The 18,806-nt window shown below is 27.3% G+C and overlaps 1 protein-coding gene across 9 annotated transcripts in view; it reads right to left on the bottom strand.

The window, feature by feature from the left end:
* Positions 1 to 18,806, bottom strand: part of LOC107443893 (myelin transcription factor 1) — a 270,269-nt gene that overhangs the window by 67,666 nt on the left and 183,797 nt on the right. For all 9 annotated transcript variants that reach the window (XR_011636254.1, XR_011636255.1, XR_002376833.3 and 6 more), the window contains exon 3: positions 10,258 to 10,291. The gene's annotated coding sequence lies outside the window, so the exon portion shown is untranslated. The remainder of the gene's footprint in view (positions 1 to 10,257; positions 10,292 to 18,806) is intronic.

Below are 18,806 nucleotides of genomic sequence, written 5' to 3'. Positions count from 1 at the left end.
ATGTGCTAATCCATATCGTGCAAATCCGCGGCTAAAATTATTTGCAAAGCAGGCAATTTATGTTTCTCTTTTCTATTTTATATTTTTTCTTAAATGAACATCTATTTTCTAAAACTATTTATGGTCAATTTTTAAAATTATCCAGTATAATATTACCTTGCGCACATCCATTTCGGGCCCATCCTTAGTAACTAACAAATCAATGCACAGCATAACAAATCACTTCAGCAACGCAGTAAGAACGGTACTTTAAATTCCTCTAGTTACACTCAATTTGCGCTTTTGTTTTCATATTTTGTAATCTGGTTATCTTGTTGCGAAAGTATTTTTAAATTATTCTTGAAAAATTTCCCATTCATGTAAGTGCATCTGATTTCGCTACTCGCTTCATAGATTTTGTTTTATACTGTTTTTTCGTTTTCTTTTCTTTTATTTTCTGTTTTTACGTGTTATTTTTACTTATTGTGTTCTATTTTATTTGTTGTAATTTTTGCAAAACAATTTTTTTGAGTGCTCCTCACACTATTGCTTAGGCTATATATTTTGCTTAGGCTATATTGATACAATATCAGAAAGCACTCTTTTTTGCGGATATAATGCTGATGAAAAGATTATATCTTTTATTTTCTGGTTTTTTAAAAAAACTTCATCCTTTTTTTTCTTCTTTTTTTAATCAGTTGTTTGTTATTTTTTTCATTATTATTTCCCCCCCCCCCTTTCTTTCATATGTATATAATTTTCCTTTGTTTTATCTTCATTTTGAAGTAGACATTTATTTTAATTGCAAATTTAAATATTTAAATTTTATCTGCAATACTTTAGTAAAAACTGAATTGTATAGATGGCAGCACCAACACAATAACTCCTAGTGATTAAATCCAAATATAGGTCATTGCATACTATGCAATCAACATTTTTTATTCTCAATGTTTAAACTTATATATATTGGAATTTGGAATGAATATTTATAAGCAGAGTTGTGCTTTTTATAAATCACTACCTATATTTTTCCTTAAAAATTAAAGAATCGTTAATGGAATTTTCATGGAAAATTTTTTAATTCAACAAATATCTATCCATAAAATATTACTGAAAATCAGTATTTGATGAAAATTTTGTAAAGCTTTTGAACTTCACGGTAAAGCTATAGCGTAATATGTAAAAATAAATAAATAAAATTCATTGAACCGGCATTATTAAAACAAACCAATAAGAGCCAGAGGTACAGATATTTTTGCTTCAAATATTAATGGGTCACTCTATTATAAGAAAGGGTATTAATTCGTAGTACAAGAATTTTAAAGCATTTTATTTTAAGCATTTTATTTTAAGCATTCAACAACACAAGAATTTTATTTTTTAATCACGTTAAGGGAATATCGATAGAGGACTTTCCAAGTTGACTGATTTCAATAAAATAACTAATCTAAAATTAAAAGGGAGAAAAAGTTTAATTTTTGCGCGGTGATCTTACGTAAAAGTCTTTTTTTTACATTTATCATGCAATTTATTAATTTTTTTTTTCTTTTGTTTAGTGAGGAACATTGCTGGCAATTATTCTTTGATCTCAAATAAAAATTTTAAAACGCAAATGCATCATATTAAAATATTTCGCAAAACTTTAATCTTTCTTATTTTTCCTCATTCACCAAATTAAGACTGCATGTTCTAAAGCTTAGTCCACATATTTTGCGTTTGTTTTCAATCACATTGAAGCAAATAAATTGTTTTAATCTATAAAAAAAATGATTGTTTACATTTGATGAAACAATTTTTTTCACCTTAGTAAATTCTTAGCACTGAAACAAATAAATCGTTTTAATCTATAAAAAATGATTGTTTATATTTGATGAAACAATTTTTTTTCACCTTAGTAAATTCTTAGCATTGAAACAAATAAATTGTTTTAATCTATAAAAAAAACGATTGTTTACATTTGATGAAACAATTTTTTTCACCTTAGTAAATTCTTAGCACTGAAACAAATAAATCGTTTTAATGTATAAAAAATGATTGTTTATATTTGATGAAACAATTTTTTTCACCTTAGTAAATTCTTAGCATTGAAACAAATAAATCGTTTTAATCTATAAAGAAATGATTGTTTACATTTGATGAAACAATTTTTTTCACCTTAGTAAATTCTTAGCACTGAAACAAATAAATCGTTTTAATCTATTAAAAAAATGATTGTTTACATTTGATGAAACAATTTTTTTCACCTTAGTAAATTTTTAGCATTGAAACAAATAAATCGTTTTAATCTGTAAAAAAAATTGAAATTGTATACATTTGAAGAAACATTTTTTTTTCTTTCTTCTTTTTTCATCTTAGCAAATTGTTCTCATCGCATAAAAACGTTTAAAAAAAAAAGAAAATCGTAATTTTAAAAGAAATGCTATTTTCATCTTGAGAATTTTGTTTGTTTTTCATACCAATAAAAAGTCATAATTATTTTAAGGTTCTGAACAATTTGATAATAGAGTTTGATTCATTTTAATTGTGACCTTTAAAATGCGACATTAAAACAGGATGGAGAATTCTGACTGAAAAATATCTTTACATATTGAGGATTTAAAGCAGGGGGGTGTATTCCCAGTGAGAGAGAACGAAGAGATGTTTTGTGGCCGGTTGGGGAATAAGTGCGGTTCTCTGGCAGACAATGATTAATGGACTAGAGGAAGAGCGAGTGGCCAACCCTGAAGAACCGCAAGAGTAGTCCGTTACCATGACAACCATTTGACGCTCACCTAAAGAGGTCCCCCTCTGAGGATCTTCTTTTTCCGAAAAGGGAAAAATATCAAAAATTGAGAATATTCCTCGCTCAGAGAATTCGAACAAAGAATAGTGTCGAGATTTATTTGGATTCGCAAATAGGTTAAAATGTCCCTTCCACGGGAAGAAATAATTTAGAATTATTATTAGATCCACCGATAAATTTTCTTTTCAGTCAAATGGATGTTGGAAAGTACTAATCGGTATGGATACCGAAATATTGGATCGCAATAATTTGATAAGTGTTGGTAAGTATCATAATTAAAATTTGGAGTTTAAATACAGTTAAACCCCGCTATAGTGAACTCCCGGATATAGTGAACGAAATGATCGCTCCCTTGTCGTACTAATTATACGCATATAATATTATTTTTTGTAGATATAGTGATTCAAAAAAAGAGAGGAAATTGGTTATTATGAACTTTTTTTCCGTCTTTGACTAATTTTTTTTCATTTTTTGTTCCTTTAGAAATATCTACATAATATACATATACCAATTTTCAAAACCATCTATTGAGTGAAATATGCATTGTTTGCTTCCTCTATCTCAGTTTCCCATCCCTCATTTTTCTGTACGCAAGAGTCATAAAAGTTGACACATCTTTTGTTATTACATGTGGTTCAATAATTTTTGTATTTTTTTTTGTTGGTCATTTATTTAAATAATGTATCATAAAAAGGAGGAGTTCGGAAAAAAAATAGTTAAAATTGTTTGCAGTACGGATAGAGTGATCTCCCGGTTATAGTGAACCGGTCCCTTGAAGGTTCACTATAGCGGGACTGTATATGGATCATTATGAGAATGGAACATTGAAAGGTACTAATGAACATTAAAAATATATTGGATTGTAATGAACTGACAAGAATATTGAAACAAAACAAAAGAAATATTTTCAATGACAATGTGGGATTTCAATCGAAAATTTAAATAAAATGAAAGCGTACCCAAAACTACCATTTTTCGTGAGCAAATTATTTTCAGCAATATTTCGTGCTTGGAATTTAATTTTTTAAAGAGGCTAGTCAATAAATTTCTTGTAGAGTAAAGTAGGATTTGGGACGTTCTTAAAAACGGACTTGAATTGCCTTTTTGTATTCTCTGTTTTTAAATGTGATCCGTTGTTTATTGCATTTTTAAAAAAAAAATAAAGAATTTTATTTCCTGAGATTTATATATTATGATAAATATTAGTTCAATATTAATAAAAATAGCAGATTTCAAATATATATTCAAGATTGCATTGTTAAATTATAAAAAAAAGAAACAAAAATTATGTAGAAGATAAATATATCGCATCAAANCTGTTTTTAAATGTGATCCGTTGTTTATTGCATTTTTTTAAAAAAATAAAGAATTTTATTTCCTGAGATTTATATATTATGATAAATATTAGTTCAATATTAATAAAAATAGAGATTTCAAATATATATTTAAGATTGCATTGCTAAATTATAAAAAAAAGAAACAGAAATTATGTAGAAGATAAATATATCGCATCAAATCAAATAATATATATATAAAATTGTAACTTATCTATACTCTAATGAGTTAAATAACTTATCAATACTCAAATAAATTCTCAAAATTTAATTCACTGCATTTAAATATCTACCAGAATTCAATAATAGTTAAATACAGTATATACTTAATTTTGTGTAATTAAAATATAATACATTTTATATTATATCTATATGTAGATCATATAATTATGTAGAAGATATAGTGCATAAAATTTATCAATAAATAACTTATTTATACTTAATAACTTCATTTAATTAACTGGCATTTAAGAATTTCCCAGTTGATATTAAAATTTAATATAAATTGAATATTATCTCGATTCAATTGTATCCTTCAGATGACGTTGATAAATTGTAAAATAAATACAAAAGCGATCCATAAAACTTTTGTATTTAAAGTGGAATATTATTGAAATCGTATAACTCTATTTTTTCTCTATTTCAAAAACTAGATCCCCCATTAAACTCGTAATAGGTAAGAAATTTTTCTCATTTTCTTAACTATTTAGCTATATTTAAATAAAATTAAACTGCACTATCTAGTTTTGAACAGTTTAGGAAAAATGTGTATCTATTTGTAATTAAATTATTTTTTTTAAATGTATTTTATTTATTAAATAGTTTATTTTACACGCATTTTCTCTTAATTTTTATATATTCAATATTAGTTAAACCAATAAGCTAGTTTTGTCGAATAGTTTCGCTATACTTTTAAATTGCTTAAACTTAGTTTTGGAGGTGTGAACAAAAGGCATTTGTTACGTCTATAATCCTGGCAGTAAAAATAAAGCTGAAAATTGTAATATGAAACATATAAAAACGAATCTGCCGTATGACAGGGGCCTGCAGATAATCTATTAGAGATTTTAAAATAAAAATACATCCTCAAAATAACTACAAAAATGTAGGTCAACATTTATAAACTATACTTTAAGGTTCGAAGATACTTTAAGATCTCTTCACTGATGATGATGCTTCTTCTGAAACTCATTTTTGCTGCTTTACTTGATTATACTGGTTTTTGTTCATTCTATTAAACTAATCATTATACTTAAAAAAAAGGATTTAAAATCATTAACTGAAGCTTTATTTTGACACTTGTTCCAATTATTCAAGGATTAATCTATTATCTTCCTAAAATAATTATTTTCACGTAAAAGTGGGTATACGATTCTGTGTCTATTAAGAATTTTCCGACTAGGAAATGCATATCATTATAATAAGGAATATCAAATTTCCAATTCGACACGTTTGAAAAGACGATTTTATGGAATCTATGTTGATTTTTAATCTTCCATTCAGAAATTAAAATCTAATATTTAAAGTATTGTTTTGCGATGTGTTTAAGACCTTGTTTTTATAAAATACTGTGAAAAGTTTCATATTGATTCTGAGTGTTAGAAAATTTTAATTAATTGCAGAAATATTAATGGACGATTCAGACAAATGGCGATTATTGCCTTCAAATAATTTAACTTAAATTTGCTACTGGATTTTTTAACCTTCTCGTTAACTTCGCATTTAGGTTTATGAAAATACATTATAAAAACGTTCAATCTAAAAACGCATGTATTTGTATTTTTAGTATTAATTCTATTTTAATTCTTGATTCTGTTGTGATACTCCTAAACTATTACACTAACTGTTTTTTAATCCCATAATGTTTATTAATACCATAGAATAACTTTTTAATAACAAATTTAATTGTGATGACAATCACAAAATACACTTTAACGATCGTAATTCCTTTATTGCAAACGCTCAAAAAGTCTTCTTTTTTTTAATTGGTGTAAATAATTATATATAGTTCCTGGCCAAATTATTAGACGTTCTCTAAGATTCTGTGTAAAATCTTAATTATCAGGTGATACAGCTTTTACTTTTACGAGACTGAAATCGGTTTGCACTCTTTTAAATAATTCGCATATTTATAGATATAGCATAAATATACATTTCTGAAAGAATGATGAAAATTACGATTGAAAAAGGGTGATAAAACAGAAGAAAAATAAAAAAAGCAAGAGGGTGGGGGAATTCGAAAAAGCAATTTATTATTTAAAATCAATTGAGTATGTTGAATCTATCGTATGAGTAAAATAATTTTGAAAATAAGTAACAATTTTACAAGAAATCTTTTTCCACTATCCTACTACCGTTTCGAGTTTCTTTTTATCGAAAATTAATGCTTAATTACATACTATAAAAAGGTTCGTAAAAAAAACTCTATTTATTTAGTACAGGTTAAGCTTAATTCAAAAATTAATTTATGAACCAACAACAGATTCTCAAATTAAAATCAAACTATTTCTTAAACTGTTGTAAATTTAATCGGTTTTCTTCTTTATCGTTCTCTTCCATAAATGTATTTAATGAAGAGAAAAGATCGTCTGTCTTTTTGCTCTCCACCCCATTATTCAACGATCCGTAAGGATTCTCAAAAGATAATTTTCCGTTAACAATTACCGAATTCTTTTTATCAAAAAAAAAGAAGAAGCATTCGATACGCAGATTAAGAGGTTAATTTTTAGTCTGTGATTGAAAAGTCGTCTGATTCAGAGGAAATATTTATTGAAATTAAATAGTCATAAATAACTTATAGAAGCTAGAATGCATAGAATTGCAAACAAAAAAAGAAAATTCTTTTTAATGGCTGTGGGAAAATTTCCCTTTATACCATTTTTCTTTTTGAAAAAGAAATGAAGCAAAAAAGAATGTTTGATGCAAGAGAAAACTAATTACTTCTTACGACTTTTTAATCCCACCTCTGTTTTCTTTGTCTAGAAACAGATACCTGAAGACGCCGTGAAGTTAAAAAAAATTAGAAGAAGAAAAAAAAAAAACACGAGAAGTAAAGCGTAAAAAATAATGACTAAGTAAAAAAAAAAAAAAATGCCACAATGAGTTGTTATTTTTTGGTGTGTGTGTATTTGGGGTGGCCTCATTAAGGCTTTAGAATCAGTGGCGGCTCAAATGACCAAAAAGCCTTATCTTTCAGCTGTTGTCATTTCTTTTAAAACTATTTGCGTTCGCAATCGACACGTTGAACATTGTTTTTTAATGTTTTTGTATTTTGATGCTTTGTGGTAATGAGATTTTAAAAGGATTAAAGGTTTTTTATTATTTACATAGCCGATCTCTAAAGCCGATTTGAGCAGATCTTTTAAGGTTATAACCCCCTCCATTTAAATAACGTCCAAAAAAATTTTTTTTTTACTTTTAACTTTTTAAAATTAATTTTTTTCTCCTGTTGATAAGGAAAATTCTACAACTTGTACGGTATCTTTTAACGAAAAACGTTTAAAAGTGATTTTAATTTTAACCAACTTGAACAAATTTTTATTTGTTCCTTGAAAAAAAAAAATTAAGAAAAATTTATTTTAAGATATTTTTATTTCAACGTTTAATATTTACTAAAATATCCTCAATTTTTCCATTTTTTCCCCCCAATTCTCATAACTATATGCGTCTTAATCTACGGACAAAGCACGCTGTAGTGAACATGGTTTACAGTGAAATCCCGGACAGAGTGAACGAAACACATATAAATGTTGTGAATATGGTGAACCAAAAGAAGATATGATTAACTTTTTTCTCTCTTCGACAGAATTTTTCTCTCCATTTTTGGTCATTTTGAAATGTCTACATAAAATACCGATTTTTAAAACCATCTATATAGAGTATAGCATTCTGTCTTGTTTACTTCTTCCCTTACCATAATTTTTTTGTACGTAAGACTAGTAATAAAAAATAAAATTTAACACATTTTTTGTGACTACATGTTGATTTTTAATCATTTTTGTATTTTATTTTTCTGGGTCATTTATTTAAATAATGTGTCATAAAAGGGAGGAGTTAAAATTGTTTGCAGAGAGTGAACTCCCCGGTTATAGTGAACACCGGTCCCTTGAAGGTTCACTATAGCGGACTGTATTATCCACACATAGATAATTTTATGTGCAAAAATCTAACATAATTAATGTGTATACAATTTTCATTAATAACTACATAATCTAATATGCACATAATTCATTCATTGATATAATAAACGCATTAATTATTTTTAATGTCTTCATATTTTACACATAAAATGTATGAACTATCGTTTTTGATGCGGGTTTTGTAAATGTTTCTTTTTTGTTATCGTCCGAGCAATATCCGTAAATGACTTCATGTCCAATAATGACGTCTTTTTAAAAACTGTTTTAAATCAAGCTTTTTAAGTTTTGTTAAAATGGGAAAAAAATTTATATTTTGACTCGGTATTCTGTTATTTTTAACACGAAAAATGCTTCAAGTTAAATGATTATATATATATATATATTCAAGAAACAAAAGGATTTTGAATAAAATTTTTGTAAATCTTAAAATATATTAAAAATTAGGAAAATAATCAAGAATGGAATCAAAGAAAAATAAATATTATCGAGTGAGGATTTGTTAATCAAGTAAAAATATCACAAAAATCCAAAATAAAACGTATAAAAGGATAATTACGATTGACTTTCGAAAAATATTTTAAAAGTTTTTCCTTAGCTGAGCTGTCTTACAAAATAGGAAATCGAAGCGTTATGGAGATTTATTTGTAAGCGTGTTCATACTGAAGTTAGAAACCGCGTCTGATTTGTCCGTTACTTTGAATAGACCCGGATTTATGCATTGTAATATATTATCATAGATAACACAAAAATTGTTATTGAAAAAAGGTCGCATATTAAATACATTTTAATTCCATGATTTTAATAAAAATTATTGATATTTATTGAATAATATTTATTGAATAATATTTATTTGAATATGGGAGGGAGTGACTGGTTATTTAAATTTCAAACAATTCTCAGTAAAATAGAGATCTCACAAGAAAAAAAAGAAGAATTTTAGAATAAGAATTAATAAAAGGCAGTTTAAAAGAGGAAAACATTAAATTAAAATAGACAAAACCACAAAGTTATAACTTCTTTCTCAACTCACGCGATAATAGGTATAATATGAGCAACAAAAAATTATTCATCAATTTCACCACGTTTAACATCACATTGTGGAACACTAAAATATCCCTAGTAACAATTTCTCATCGGTCCCAGTTCCCAAAACCTTATTCTTGATATTACAGGATGTTAAAAATAGAATGAGAAAAGCGTTTACTTTTTAGGTTTTATTGAAGGGCTATAAAATATCGGGTTAATCGTCCATTTTTAAACAGGGTCTACATTGGATGAATAACGTCCTTAAAAAAACGGGTGAATCATTCAATTCGGCCTATATTGTTTGAGTAACGGTTATAAGATATCGGGTCAATCGGATAATTTTAAGTAGGGTTTACACTGGCTAAATAACAATTGTAAAACATCGGTTGAGTCGGATATTTCTATATCGAACCAACGTAGGTCGAATAACGGCTATAAAATATTGGGTGAACTTAACAAATCTGTACAGGGCCGATATTGAGTAAATAAGGGCCATAAAATATCGGATCCATTGGATAATTCTATATAGGGTAAATATCAGTGGAATAGTGTCTATGAGATATCGGGTGAACTTAACAAATCTGCATAGGGCCGATATTCAGTAAATAAGGGAAATAAAATATCGGGTGATTTTGACAATTTTATATAGGGTAAATATCGGTTGAATAGTAACTATAAAATATCGGGTGATTCGAACATTTCTAAATGGGCCCAATATTGGCCTTTTAAAACCTTGTTGAGCAGTGATTGGTGAATTTTTTGCCCAATGATTTCCAAAGTTATTTTGCTGCTAGGGATTATACTGATCTTTGACATAATTTAATCAGGTGAACATAATTTAAATGACATAATTTAATCAAGACATAATTAACCGTTTGACATAGTTAACAGTTTGACATGATTTAATCAAGTGAAAGAAAAAAACATAAAATTCAAACCTAAACATATGTGCGAAGAATGGAAAGAAATAGTTGTAAAAAAATATAATTGTTCTTACTTTGTCCCTTCTCTAGCAACAGCAACGAAATCACCTGAAACAATGAAAAGATCTTCGGTTAGAATGCCATAATTAGTTTGCATGCAACATTCATCATGTCATAGATTTCGATCTCTTTTAACGCATTCATATGCAATTCTATATATTTTTAGTTATGTATATTAATCTGATATAAACATTCATTCTTAGATGAAAAACTGACAGACATGAATACGGATTCATTTAAAAATGAGGACAAAAAAAAAAGTAGCAACAGCCTCCCCCCCCCACACCACCCTGAAAATAGGATTGAACTTTATTTCCAAATGCCTTCATTTTTAATAAAAAAAAAAAAACTGTTTTCCTGTTGATATATTCGCTAAAGATGGTACTTTAGAACCTTTTTCTCTATCCTTCCATCTGCTTAAATATTTTGATCGAACCATTATTTAACCCTTTTATAATGTCGTGGTAAGTATATTTACCACCAACTTTAGATATTAATTTTTAAATATCAATGGGAAGCTATTAACCCACCTATGATGACTTATGCAGATGATAACTTCAAAAAAAAACAAACAAACAAATAGATGTCAAGAAAAGCTATGTTTTCATAAATAAGGGTAACAGTAAAGGTTAGCGCGTGATCAAGAAGACAGGTCAATACTTAAAATCTATTTTCTCTTGTGTGATATGTGTTCATTCATTTGATCATATATATTGAGCAATAAACATACAATTTCTAAATTCCATTATTTGAAACAAAAAAAAAATTCAAATCTTTGGACAATTCTTTACAGTGAGTTAAATTTTGAAGAGAAAAAAAAAAACATCTTAAAAATCATATTAATTTTAGGTAATGTATGAAAATAAATGAAATTATTCTTATATAACAATCTCAATCCTAAAAATATTTTAACGTATCATTACTATAAGAAACTGGCAATGCAAAGGGTTAATTCGTCAAAGATATATTTAAAATAGTTTTGCTATCCTGTATTCCCACTATTTCTTGTGTTTAGCCCAGTATTGGAACTCTATTTAATGCGTCTTTCAATCAATCAGTTTTGTTTAAAAAAATTTCTACCTCTATTTCTGAATATATAAAGAAATTATTGTTTCAGTCGCAACGAACCAAGACAAACTCTATTTTTAATAATGTCTATTCAAATTTAAGGTAAGTCTTCATTTTCAAAATACATATTAAATTAGATTAGACATTTCAAGTTTTCCAAACTATAATAAATTTTTGGTACTTTACGGTTAGCAGCAGATTTTCAACTATTTTCTTTTCTTAATTTTTATTAAATTGAATAAAGAAAAAAAAGTTGGTGGAGTTTTTGGCAATTTTTTGCTACCACCGGGCAAACAGAAAAGTATCAACTTTTTTCTTAACCGCATCCCTGATTATTCCGAGTAAACTCGGGCAAAGCTGAATTCGTCAATACGTTTTGTTCTATCACGTTTTTACTCGGCCGACAGCAAAACAAATAATCTGCTGTGATTGGCCACTTTTTGACTGCAGACGTGTTTTGTGCAATTACATGAAATGGTGGATGAATTTACATAGAAAAGAAGAGTAAAGAGTTCGTGATCGAAAGTAATGCAGATGATTTTTCAGATGATGAAGATGTGAACAGATACAAAGACTCATATTTAACTTTATTTCATTTGCCCGAGATCATTTGGGATAGTAAACTGATGGTACATTAAATATTTTTTACACATAAAAAAAAATTAAAATTTCAACTTAGAAGAAGAACTTGCGTATTATGTTTTGAGTTCCTTGTATTTATGAATGAAATAAAAAATTTTGATATTTTTTTGCATTTTTTTTTCTTCAAAAAAATTGGTAAGGAAAGCAATTAAATCGAGATTTATAATCATTTTAAATCTATGAACTTAATCGTTTTTCTCATCACATTTAGAAATCGCTGAAAGGAGCATTAAAAAAAAAAATTATATCGAGGAGCGTTTTTGTCATAAGAACTTTAAAAAATATATATATATTTACAATCGTAAAGAGCGACATTTGTAGAGATTTAACAGCGAGTTGAAAATATAGACTCGACATTTAAAAGGAAGTAAAAATTAAATTAAAAAGTGCACTTTATAACTTTTAAAGTGACAAGAAGCGAGAAAATTTATTCTTCCATTGTGGAGACCATTAATAAAGCTATTCCCGACTATTTAAAATCCTCGGTATTTTTGGAAGAGAGAAATTTTTTTCTTCTTCTTCTCTCCTCCACTTTCGTACGCAGTGTCACGATTTTGAGAGATTCCACGTTTTCACAGAGAAAGATTTCTGTAGTTGAGAAATAATTAATTGGACCCTCGAACTAGAAACGTAAAAAATACGTAATTAAATTTTTGGCCTTAGGGCTCATTTACTAAGCACTAGGCAGGACACGGAGTGAAGAAAAAAAAAAAAAAGCTATTCAGAGAATTTCTAGAAAATTTGTACGAGAGAGACAGGAAAGAATGACAATGAATATTTTTCACAAGTTTTGAAATCGCTTTTCAAAGAGAAGTGGCTTATTTTTTTTTTTTTTTNTTTTTTTTTTTTTTTTTTTTTTTTTTTTTTTTAGTGAAAAGATTGGAATTCTTGAATAATTTCTGTGTCGCAAAAATTTCGTTTTTGTGTTCTTTTGGCTCCAAAATCGGTCACTGCATTTATGTATATAACTTAACTCATATAAGCGTTATAAATTGAAGATGAACAAGAATATTAGATATGATTCATTTACATAAAACTTAATTCATAAATGAACATTGCAAACAAATAAGAAATAAAATTAAAATGGAGGAAAATTTTTTATAAACTCGTTTCATCAATAAGTTTCATTATAATCTTTTAAAAATAGTTCAGTAAAGTAAGACATGAACAAGAATATTTTTTTGAGTTGATAATCTACTAGAAAGACAGAAACTTAGTATATACCAAATTACCCAAAAGCAGTCTAAATGACTGAATTATGACAGAATAATGTGCAAAGAAATTTGTTTGAAATTAATTTGTAATATTTTTTTTATAATATTTACAGTTATATAACAAGTTATTAGTAAATATTAACAATAGAAAATATTAACAAGTTATTAGTACAAGTTATTAGTAAATATTAACAAGTTATATAACAAGTTATTAGTAAATATTAACAATAAAAAAATTATATGTTGTACAAAATGTTCTGAAATTCTAATCAATTGTTTTATTTTATATATCATTGTTTCTCTAATTGAAATTAAAAAGCAGTCAGAATTATACTTCCTCGGACAATCTAGTGTTCATACTTAATCTATTTTTTAGAGTGTTTTGATAAATTTAACACTGTGTGTGGGGTGTCTCTATTTTTCACAAAATGGGGTGTCTCTATTTTTCGTGACATTTTCGGTCAAAAATAGCGAACCGAAAATATTAAAACAATCTTATGTTTCGTAATCTATACACCAGATTGCAATGCTTGTAATGTGTTTAGGGACTAAACTAGATGTGAGACCAGATTGCAATGCTTGTAATGTGTTTAAGGAGTAAACTAGATGAGAGCACACATGGAAGCTGAAAACTAACGAAAATATTCAAAATTAATATTTTACATGCACTTTATTTTATATAATTATTCTATGAATAAACACTTTTATGACTTCAAAATGATGACGACGATGAAGAAGGAGTTTTTTGCAAATTCCCCGATAACAAATAAAGGGAGTGGCAAAAAATATTTATATTATTAAATGAAAAGTGTAATTTTTTTAAAGATAAAATTTGTATTTATTAGACACACTTAATAAGAGAAAGTTATAGATCGATTATGTCTTAAATCCATAAAACAAAACAACTGCTTGAAAAACAGTTTTTTCTTAAAAATAATGGTTCGTGTGAATTAAATTTAAAATTATAATAATATATTTTACTGATGAAAAAAAAAACTACTGATAAAACTGCGCAAAATTAAATACATTGATTTAATTTCTTAAACATTATTATTTCTAATAGGGAAGAATAATCAGCTATATTTTAAAGCAAGTGTAGATAATTCGTGATGATTTAACATTTCGAATAGATAATTAAAGATAGCTACAAGAAATTCATTCACATAATATAAAAATGTTAATGAAATTTCATTCCCGTAAACAAAGAATTTTATCTGAAATCTTAGAAAAAGAGTAATTTTACGAATGTAGATTTTACACACATAAATTAATTGCGATATTACCAAATTAAAAGAATATTTAAATTAATAAACACATTACTTTAAACGTAAGAATTACAGACATAATATAGGATTGCTTAGAAATTAAAACATTAAATAAAGTCAATATTTTAAAAATAATACCCAATAAAAACTCAGAACGCGAGTGAAACACGTTATATTTTGTTACCCTATAATTTCTCACGAGATAGCATTCTCGAATAAACTGATTCAACGGAATAAATAAATTGAACTGATTCCACGCGACAACAAATGAATTCCTTATTTAGCTGAGGCGAGTAAATTAGCAGAAATCTTAATTTTAATCTTGTGCATATTTGTCCCATTAGATTTAAGATAAAATTAATTAGATAAATTTTAAATGGAATCCGTTGTGTTCAAACTAGTAATTAATTTCGAATATTAAGGTTTTTGATGAATACAAGAAACTTTTTAGACAGCATCGAAACGTAGGATTAAAATTAGATTTCTTTTTTTTCCATCGCATTATAAATTTAAATTACTTTTTTATTAAAAATTTAAAGAACGTCATTACAAATGAAGTGTTGTAGTTGGGAAGAAATATTGCTACATTATAAAATTACGGTAACTTTTGATTTAAATTACATTAATTTACTTTATATTTGAGTTTTGTTTACTTTTTTTTAAAAAGTCAAATATTACCAACTGTCCTATAATTAATTTTAATTATAATCATTCACAAATGACAATTTTATACTAATCACACTTGAAATATTTGTAAATAATTTAAGTAATTAACATTTCAAAATTATTTTTAAAGAACAAATTTATAGGAAATGGTGGTTTATAGGTAATGAAGTAATTAGAATTTTTCACAATTAAGAGAATAATTAATTCCGAACCAAAAATTTAATTTTTGATAACCATTCACTCAATACTCAGCAAATATTTCCAATTTAAACAATTTTTGATTTATTAGAGCTATTTGACTATTTCACAAGTAGTTTTATTCCTCATAAGTATTTCTATTAAGAATTTTAAGGAGTGATTCATTAAGAGCCGAATAATTTTACTGAATTATATGAAATGTTCGTCTCGTATATTTTAATTCTTAAAATTAAAGTAAGATGGCATTTTGCTGAAATTTAAAAATTCACGTTTTTAAGTTTCAATTTAGTTCGATACAAATTAATGTTTTAATGATTTTTTAAATTAATAAGAATGACAACTGATTTATTTTGTAAAGTTGAACGTACTGCTTTTGTAAAACCTAATTATTATTTCCTTCCATTTTGATATGAATGATAAGTTATAAGATAGATACATTAAATAGTTTGAGGCTTTTTTTTTCTTCTTTTTATTAAGAGATATTCTACGTTTTTAAACATAAAATTTTTCCCAAGAAACCAAAGCTTAGTTCCTATGAAGGAATTACAGAAATCTATTAATTCTTCGAAATTAAAAACAAATAATGAAGTATTATTAATTAGTTACTGTTTAATATTTTGTCTTTTATAACAATTAGCTTTTTGCACTAGCTAATAACAAGTGGCCAAAGAATAATCATAATAATGTACGCCATATTAAAGGGAAAGGAAATAAATTTTTTACAAGATATCACAGCTATCTCAATGCTGTGCATCGTGATGAATACGTGAAAATTTTTCTCTATTTTCGGCAAAATGAGAACGTTGTAAACTATTTATGAATCTCTGTTTGGTGATGAGTGTTATAAATATGCTTTGTATACTAATTTATTCTTTAAATCCAAATTTTTCGTTTCAAGGTAATGGCAACAAATTTCAACAGCCAGAAATTAATTTGCTTTGCTCTAATTGAGATTTAAAGCATAATATTTGCAGTTTTTAATAAAATAATATTCATTAAAAGGTTCATTAAATGTAAATGAATTCTTTTTTTATAAAATGTATTTGTTAAAAAGAATTATTATTATTTACTGAATAAAAAACGTTATCAAACATTTATAAAAAATTAAAAACACTTAAGAAATTAATTAATTTTACGTTCATTACATATAATTATTAAATTAAATCATTTTTATACGAGATAATAGTTGTCACTCTAATATACTGTATGGATTATTAAATTTTTAAAAAATTTAAAAAAAATACGATAGAAGGACGTGGAAAAGAAAAAAGTCTTATTTAACAAAACAGCAAAAAAAACGCGCATTTTCTTGAAGAAAAAAAATTTTGAATTATTTCAAGAAATAGCGAATGGGTGGGGATTTTCTGTATTAATGAAGGTTCCAAAATTTCTCATTTAAATCTCTCATTTTTCAGTAAATTGAAATAAGTCAATCCAGTTCATTTACGAATCTGTTTTAAAACGCAATTTTTTTTTAAAACCTTTTCTGTCTCGTGATTAGCAGCTATCAGAATGTTGTTGCCCCACTAAATTCTTTCTTCTTTTATGGTTATTTTTTTTTTTTTTTTNTTTTTTTTTTTTTTTTTAGTTCTCCGATTTCTTGAAACGATTCACCTGAAGGCGACATCGACAAGGGGCAACACATATAAGGGGGGGTAGAGAGAGTGGAGAGGAGGTTTATCAGCAGGGAGCCAGGAAGCACAAGAGTGGGGGAGGGAAGGGTCAGAAAATAAAGTAGGGTGGTGGGAGAGGGGGGTGGAAAGGTTGCCATGGTCGATACCGAAAGAAGCACGCACTACGCTACCCGCTTTACGGGCTTCCCCCCCGCCGCCTCCACACGCTCGAATCCTTATACATTTTTTTTTTATTTATTTGATGCTGGTAGAGGAGGGGGTGGGTGGGATGGGTTGGTTCGAAAGAGAGGGTAGGGGGGGGGGTTAAGAGGGGTTATCCCGAGGCTAGGCATCTGGAGTGCTTCTTTTCTCCTGTTCTTGTAGGCAGCGAACCACGAAACAAGGGAAAAAAGGAATAAAATGAAAAAAAGAGCAGAAATGGATCAAAATATAAAAATAAGAAAAGAGAAGCTGGAATAGCCGCTGGACTTTCCCTTGTCCATCTTTTTGCAGGGTTAATCAAAAGGAAAGGGGTTAAAGGTGAGTCGAATAATTAAGTATAGTTCGTGCCTGACCACTACATTCTGCTGTTATTTGAGCAGTTTAAACAGCTGTTTTTTTTTTTTATGTCTCTCAGGTAAAGCAAGCATAAAATACGTAGAATAATCTGGGAACATTCGAAGTTTATGGTAATCGTTGTATACTTCTTTAACGATTTATTAAATTTTTTTTTTTTAATATTCTTTTAAGAAATTCTGAAATATATTTAACATTTTAAATGCTTTATAACACAGCTCAAAATTTAATTTTAAATAATAAGTATGTAGTTGGTAGATCTTCGGATTTAAATATCTCATTTTTTGAAACTATAACAATGAATGATTGTTTTATTTATCTTTTTCTTTTCCCCATTAGGTTTGAGTTATTGAATGGATTTTAAATGAGTGAGCGAAAACCAGGGAGAAATAAAAAAAAAAATTATTCCAACGAATTGCAAAAGCAACTTCTCCAACGAATTGAAATATTTATAGAAAAGAATAATTGGAGGTCAGTCTGAACAAGAATCTGTGTTAAACCACCCAACATAGCATCGTTTAGTTAAATTCAATAAAATTACATTAAAGGGATAAATTATATTAAATGAGAAAAATTGCTTCATTCGTTGAAATGGACAAAAATTAGATATTTGGTGTCAATTTCTGCACAAGTCATTTTTTTGTCACCCTTCTTTAGAATTATTTTCGTAACATCTGTGATAACATCAAATGTGTCCACCTAACGACTTTTTAATCTACGATGGATTGCCATTTTTTTTTTTAACTATTTGTCAAGCTGGCAAATAAATAAATTGCGTACCCGAATATTGATTGATACGTGGATTGAATCCAGCTTAGAATAGAGCTCATACAATCTCGAAAATAGAACTTAGTCTCTGGCCAAAGTATTTGACGCACTTTAAGATTCTATGTAAAATCTTAATCATCAGGTGATACTCTATAACAGCTTTATTGTTTTTAAGCGACTGAAAAGATGAATATAGAATATTTATCATATCAATCATTATAATAATTAGACCAAATGATCAGACGCACTGTAAAGTTTTAACAATGAAATGATTTGCCCGAGTGTATGGGCAATACTTTTATATTTAAACATGCATGTCATGGGGTTTTTATTCGGGAGATTTTTAATATACTTCCTATTTGTATTTATTTTTAACGTATTGCATTACAAATGTTAACCCATTGATACATGAACTAAACAAGTGCAAACCCGTTTCAGCCGCGTACATTTATTTTAGTAAAATAATGCATCTCATTCAATTACGACTCAGTGTTAAGACAGGGGGAACAACACACTTCAATCCTAATTTTTTATTTTTTTACATATATATATA

The sequence above is a fragment of the Parasteatoda tepidariorum genome, chromosome 2 (genome assembly GCF_043381705.1).
Source record: "Parasteatoda tepidariorum isolate YZ-2023 chromosome 2, CAS_Ptep_4.0, whole genome shotgun sequence".
NCBI lineage: Eukaryota > Metazoa > Arthropoda > Arachnida > Araneae > Theridiidae > Parasteatoda > Parasteatoda tepidariorum.
This window is presented reverse-complemented; position numbering and strand designations above follow the sequence as displayed.